Consider the following 7674-nt stretch of genomic DNA (forward strand, 5'->3'; position numbering starts at 1 on the left):
TACAAATATGTTTTAATATAATCATGGCAAACTATATATTATTGTAAAAGTCTAAGGCCCAGTTTCACAGATGGGGCTTAGCTTAAGCCAGGACAAGGTCATAGTTCAATAAGGATTTTAAAGTATTTTTTTATAAAAATACCTTAGAAAAAAAACAACACTGGTGTGCATCTTGAGACAAAACAAAGTTTTGCTCTGTTGAAACATTACATTACATTACAACTTACATTTTAGTCTGGGACTAGACTAAAGCCTTGTCTGTGAAACCAGGGGTAAGACTCCTGGATATATATTTTGCTACTGTTTTACACATTACGTATTATATAGGAAAAGTAAAATATTATTCTATGACAGCAGTGCACCTCAAAAATCTACCTGATAACAGGAGTTCTGACCTTTGTCACAAAAATTAAATATTCATTACCTTTTCCCTACCATGGTTTTGAAATCATCAATACTTATATATCAGTTGAAAGCTTAAAATCTCAAAATTGATCATTTTAAAATCATTTTAAAATCAGACATTGCATTACCAAGGAAATATATATATATACAGTACAGACCAAAAGTTTGGACACACCTTCTCATTCAAAGAGTTTTCTTTATTTTCATGATTATGAAAATTGTAGAGTCACACTGAAGGCATCAAGGGCTATTTGACCAAGAAGGAGAGTGATGGGGTGTTGCGCCAGATGACCTGGCCTCCATAGTCACCGAACCTGAACCCAATCAAGATGGTTTAGGGGTGAGCTGGACCACAGACAGAAGGCAAAAGGGCCAACAAGTGCTAAGCATCTCTCGGGGAACTCCTTCAAGACTGTTGGAAGACAATTTCAGGTGACTACCTCTTGAATCTCATCAAGAGAATGCCAAAAGTGTGCAAAGCAGTAATCAAAGCAAAAGGTGGCTACTTGGAAGAACCTACAATATGACATATTTTCAGTTGTTTCACATTTTTTTGTTATGTACATAATTCCATGTATGATTCCACATGTGTTAATTCATAGTTCCTCTTCAGGAACTCGAGCTGCGTCGAGAACGTTTGGGGAACCTGTCCAGCGTGACGTCTCTGAATAACATGTATAATCAGTCCAAAGGAAGGGCGAGACGTCATAGGCGGGTGACATCAGAGAACAGGAAGCATAAAAGCATGAGCGGCGAAGCCGGATATCAGCCTTGTGTCTTCAGCAAGCGCTCTGTGTGTGTGTCAGTCGCTATCTGTTTCTGAGTCTTATTTAGTGTCGTTTTTCCACTGATAAACTCCATTGTCAAAGCTTCAATCAAGGGAAGTTTTGGGCGAGAGCAGGCAGTGCTCAGGCTGTGTGTTTTTCCCTGCCAAAAAAAAAAGGGCTGCTCGTGTGTTGTCTGCTTTAGAGTGAAGCGCGCAGTGTCAGCTCTCGAGGGAGTTGACGGCTGCGATGCGAGCCTGTGCTTCACTCTCAGAAGGCTCTCTTTGAGGAGAGAGCTTTCACTGGCGTTTCTCGCGGTGCCAGTCCCGCTTTCGCCGAGGCGAAATGGTGGTTGTGCTCGCGGGACTCGCTTTCGGATCTGCTGGAAGGAATGTAAGACGGGCAAGTCCCTATCTTCTTTCTTAGCCACCTGATCCGGCGCCCGCTCTCGGTGGTCGGAAGCCCGTGTTTGTGGTACTTTCTCCCCGATGAGAGGGCGCGACGGCGCTGCCTGTCTTTCTCTGAGGAGACTGATGTGGAAAGGCGTCGATGAGCTCGCCAGTTACACAAGCACCAGTCACACAAGCATCAGTTGCACAAGCATATTATGCCTTATATTAACATAAGCAGCATTAATGAAGAGTGGAGCTCGCGCAGTCAGCTCCCAGGGGGCTGACTGTGCTTTTCTCACTGTTAAGCGCTCCGCTCTTGCCGGGCACGTTCTGAGGAGCGTGTCTGTGCATGCGATCCTGCAGTTGCGGTCGCGCGGTTGCCGAGGCACAGCGGCGACCGCGATAGTGGGAATCGCACATGATCTGGCGAACGGGTTGGAGACGGCTCGTCCTATCTCCGCCTGTGTTCACTAGATCTAGAGCTCGTGCTCGTGGCTTTGAAAACAGCGCTGCGGTTTATTCGCCCTCTGAGACAGCTCGCTGCTGCTGCATGCTCTCTCGCCAGGCACGCTCCAAGGAGTGTGTCCGTGCATGCGATCCTGCAGTTGCGGTCGCGCTGTTGCCGAGGCACAGTGGCGGCCGCGATAGCGGGAATCGCACATGATCTGGCGAACGGGTTGGAGATGGCTCGTCCTATCTGCACCCGTGTTCACTAGATCTAGAGCTCATTCTTGAGGCTTGGAAATCAGCGCTGCAGTTTCTTCGCCCTCTGAGACAGCTCGCTGCAGCATCCATCTTCCTCTGAGGAGATTGATGTTGTTTGTGTGACTGAGTAGCATAAAATAATATATATATAAATATATATATATATATATATATATATATATATATATATATATATATATATAAAAGACTGCCGAGGCAACGCGTGTATTACATGGTTTCATTTTTATGTGAGTTTTTCTACACCAGACCGTGTTGACTAGTCTGGTTGCTGACTACATTTAATTCTAAGGAATAAAATGACATTTATCTGACTATGTGAAGTTAGATGTACAGGGGCTCTAGGGATGTGATTTCTTTTGTGAGAACACGTGTGTACTGCTCTTCCTCTGAGGAGGTTGAAGTGGTCAGGGGCTGCTGGGCAGAGCAGTCCCAACCGTGTTCCAGCCCCACGTGCCGGGGGTGTCACTTTTGTACTCCGCAGACGCTAGAGTCAAAGTGGCGCTCCCAGGCCGAAGGCTTCTAGTGGAAAGTAGTTCTACGGACCGTTGTTTTCGCTGGATAGTCTTCATCATAACGTCCTGACGCCTAGGACGTTTTGAGGGCCAGCTCCCTCTGGGGAAGAGTGGTGTACACCGCATTACACGGTGCCCGTCTCTCCTCAGTGCCCTCAGGAGATCGTTCTGCCAACCCTGCCGGTGTTCCAGGGTGCAGCGATCTCCGGCAAGCGCTTCTCTCAGTTACTGCCCGGAAACGTAACGGTTCTGAGAGGCTCGCTACCTCTACGGAGGTCTCTAGAGCAGCTAGTACGGTTGTCCCCTGCCGGTCCACCGCTTCAGGGCACCGAGCTAGTGGCTCTAGGCGCACCAGAGGCCAGTCTCGCGAGACTGGTTCCCTTAGGAGGTCACATGGCGGTGTGGGAGCCCCTGCCAAGTGTACTTCACGGGGTCCTGCCCCGAGCAGGCTCTGGTCTAGTCTTCCTAGCAGACGATGTGGGTCTGAGGGCCGTCGTTTTTAGGAGACTTCAGCTACGAGAGTCCTGATGCTGTGGCTCAGGACCTCGGTGGGCAGGCCCCTTTGGGGAAGAGCGGTGTACACCGCATTACACGTTGCCCGTCTCTCCTCAGTGCCCTCAGGAGATCGATCTGCCAACCCTGCCGGTGTTCCAGGGCGCTGCGGTCTCCAGCGAGCGCTTCTCTCAGTTACCGCCCGGAAACGTAGCGGTGCTAAGAGGCTCGCGACCTACTGGGAGGTTTCCAGATCAGCTAGTTTGGCTGTCTCCTGCCGCTTCAGGGCACCGAGCTAATTGCGCTGATGCAACCAGAGATCAGTCTTGAGAGGCTGATTCTCTTAGTAGACTATATTGCAGCGTGAAAACTACTGCCAAATGTGTCTCAGTGGGTCCTGCACACTGTAGTGAGAGGCCACAGAATCCAGTTCTGGTGGGCCCCAAGCAGGCTCTGGTAATGGAACAGAACTAGACTCTCTCTGAGGAATGGAGACCATTGAGGTGGTCCCTCCTTGGGTTGCAGAGTCCGGGTCCTACAGCCGGTACTTCACTGTTCTGAGGAAGGATGAGGTGTTGTGTCCTTTTCTAGATCTGTGCTTTTTGAACCTCTCAGTCAGGGGACTGAAGTTTAGCAAGACTGCACAGGCCAAGTCCGAGGACTGGTGTGTCACGATCTATCAAAAGATGCACTTATCTCCATCCTTCTTCATCAGAAGTTCCTGAGGTTTGCTTTTGGGGGCAAAAACCTACCAATAAGGATCTTCCACTGGCCTTGCACTCTCACCCCACACTTTCCCGACTCAACCACATTGTTGATTGGTTGATATAAGCTGAATCTGAGAAGATGGCGGTTCGGCACCGATGTGTCGTTCTCGCTCACATGAAAGAGCTGGGGTTAAGAATTAACGCCAAGAAATGTGTGTTTTCTCCAGTTCAGAGAACCACTTATCTGGGCATGGTGTGGGATTCGACCATGATGCAGGCACGTATGTCACCTGCTCGGATCGAGTCGATCCTCACTGCAGTCGCGAGAGTGAGAGAAGGCTGGTCACTCACTGTCAAGCAGTCACGGAGATTGCTGGGTCTGATGGCAGCTGCGTCCAACGTGAATACTATTGGCCTGCTGTACATGAGACCCCTACAGTGGTGGTTCAAGACCAAGGGGTTCTCCCTGAGGGGAAACCCACTTCGCATGCTAAAGGTCACGCGGCGCTGCCTACGTGCCTTAGATATATCTAGGAAGCCTTGGTTCTTGTCCCAGGGCCCGGTGCTGGGAGCTCCTTGTCGCCGCGGTATGCTAGCGACAGACGCGTCCCTCACCGGCTGGGGTGCGGTCATAAGTGGCCACCCTGCTCGTGGTCTGTGGAGTGGTCGCCAACTGACATGGCACATCAACTGCCTGGAGATGCTGGCCGTGCTTTGTGCACTTCGTTATTTTCTCCCAGACCTAACAGGTCACCATGTGTTGGTGCGCACCGACAACACAGCGGTGGTCTCTTAAATCAACCATCAAGGAGTTCTGCACTCACGCCGTTTATACAACTAGCGTACCAGATCCTTGTGTGGGAACAGGACGAATTCCTCTCGCTCAGAGCAGTTCACATTCCTGGGCATCTTAATATGGGAGCAGACATCATGTTGAGGCAGGGGCCGAGGCCCGGGGAATGGCGGCTTCACACTGAGGTGATGAAGCAGAGTTGGAGATGTTGGCCAGACTCGGGTGGATCTATTTGCGACTCGAGAGACATCGCACTGTCACCTCTGGCTTCCTCTGACTCATCCAGCTCCACTGGGGCTGGACGCCATGGTACAGACATGGCCGAGGCTTCATCTGTACATTTTTCCCCCAATTGCTCTGCTCTCAGGAGTTCTGGAGAGAGTGCGCCGGGATGGAGTCGAGCTGCTGTTAGTAGCCCCATTCTGGACGGGCCGGGTATGGTTCCTGGGCCTGATTTCTCTTTTTGACAGCACTCCATGGGAGGTTCCCGTCAGGAGAGATCTCCTCTCGCAGGCGGAGGGTGCGCCCCCACATGGAGCTTAGAGGCTGTAGGTGTTGTCTCTGAGGAGGCACAACTCTTAGCTTCTGGTCTCTCAACCGAGGTTGTAAGACCGTTCTCCAATCCAGAGCCCCCTCAATGAGGAAACTGTATGCCTTGAAGTGGAAGCTTTTCGCTTCTTGGTGCGGAGACCGCCAGCTCGACCCAGTTAACTGCCCGGATGGTACAGTGCTGGAGTTCCTGCAGGCTATCCGCAGGGTTGACCCACTCCACCTTGAAGGTCTACGTGGCAGCCATGGTGGCCTACCACGCCCCTCTCGGTGGCCAGTCAGTGAGCAGAAACCCTCTGGTTACATGTTTCCTCCATGGTGCGCTGAGGCTGAGGCCTCCGGCCAGAAGAAGCTTAAGCTAAGCGGTGATCAGGATGTTTTCCTAAGTCTCGAGTCCTCTGATCTCCCCTGTCCTGGGGGTCAAGACTCACTTCCTTCTAAAGTTTGGCATTGGATGGGTTGTCCCCAATTTCTGTCAGGCTCCTCTCCTTCTCTTGCTTTACCTGTGCTCTTCCACACTAGGCAGAGATTGGAAAGTCTGGCGGCGTGGGCATTCTCGTTCCCCAAACCTTCTCGACGCAGCTCGAGTTCCTGAAGAGGAACGTCTAAGGTTACGCATGTAACCCTGGTTCCTTGAAGGAACGAGACGCTGCGTCGCAGTGCCAAACTTCCGGCATCTATGGCTGGTGCTTGCTTCATCCTTTGAGGCTGATATCCAGCTTCGCCGCTCATGCTTTTATGCTTCCTGGTCTCTGACGTCACCCGCCTATGACGTCTGCCCTTTGTTTGGACTGATTATACATGTTTTTCAGAGATGTCACGCTGGACGCGTTCCCCAAACATTCTCGACACAGCGTCTCGTTCCTTCGAGGAACCAGGGTTATATACGTAACCTTAGACGTTTTGATGCCTTCAGTGTGAATCTACAATTTTCATAGTCATGAAATTAAAGAAAACTCTTTGAATGAGAAGGTGTGTCCAAACTTTTGGTCTGTACTGTCTGTGTATCTATCTATCTATATCTATCTATCTATATATATATATATATATATATATATATGTACATAAATCATTATTTTTTTTAATGGTTTTGTTCATGAATTATAAAAATGTAAGTTTGGATAATGGACTTTCACGTATATGTTCAAACATGGTTGTGACATATTAAGGGTTAATAACCATGGTCATGTAAGAAGGAACCGTGAACCACTACAGCCTTCAAAAACGGTGCTGGAGGAATAATCGAACCCATCATGCTAAACAAATATATTTATTTACTGGCTTTATGGATATAATTAAAAAAAATATAAAAACCAATGAGTTACCAAATATTTAATGAAGCCTATGCAATGGTATGTCAAAGAGCTTGTTGCCTACAAAAAATACAGAGCATTTATTTTTTTATACACCAAGCAAAGCATGAAAAAATAAATTTTAATAAAAAATATGTGACTTCAAACGAAATTAAACCAGAAGGCCTTAGCTTTGGAGAAGCTTACTGTACCGTTTTGCCTAATTTTATTATTTTTATAGTTTTCATATAACCATCCAAGTGATACCTTGTGTGCAGGTTTCTTTTGTGCAATGTCTGAGCAAATTATTAAGTTTGTCTAGTTAAAAGATCTCACAGAATGAGTGAATTTAAGTAATCAAGATATACAATAAAACATCTCACAGAAGACTCAGAATTCAGGTATCCATTTGCACTTGTGTGAGTTTGTGTGTGTGTGTGTGTGTGTGTGTGTGTGTGTGCGTGTGTGTGTGTGTGAGAGAGAGACAGAGCAGAAATGAGATGTTGAACACAGAAGGGTGGGCAAGAAGAGAACAGATAGAATATGTGAAAGAGATTGTCAGAAACCCAACTCACGCATTTCAGCAGTCCACTGCATTCTGAAACAGGTAGCAGATGATTTGTCCGTTTCAGGAGATGATTTCCAATTTCTGTCAGCTGAGAATGAATTGCTGTTTCTGCCAATATTGTCTTCCAGGAAAGGAAAGGATATGCAATAATCAAATAATGTGCTGTTGTCCAAAAACTAAAGCCCTTGACCTGTTTGAAAGTCTTAGACTAGTAATAATTTTATAACTGAGCACTTTCCAGAGTGACAAATACTTCCAGAATATATGTATTTACTTGGTTTGGCTGTGCATTATTATTGTTTTGTTGTCCTTTTTAAAAATAAAAACTAACATATTTTTTTTTTCTTTAGTAGAGTCTTTTATTAAGATATACTTTGTGTGAAGAACAGATTGAAATGTGGTTGACATTTTTTTTTTAAAGCAACTAGGTTTTAAAGTTTGAATGAGAACAAATTAGATTTGGCAGATGGGGCA

The sequence above is a fragment of the Carassius gibelio genome, chromosome B16 (assembly GCF_023724105.1).
Source record: "Carassius gibelio isolate Cgi1373 ecotype wild population from Czech Republic chromosome B16, carGib1.2-hapl.c, whole genome shotgun sequence".
In the NCBI taxonomy this organism is placed as follows: Eukaryota; Metazoa; Chordata; class Actinopteri; order Cypriniformes; family Cyprinidae; genus Carassius; species Carassius gibelio.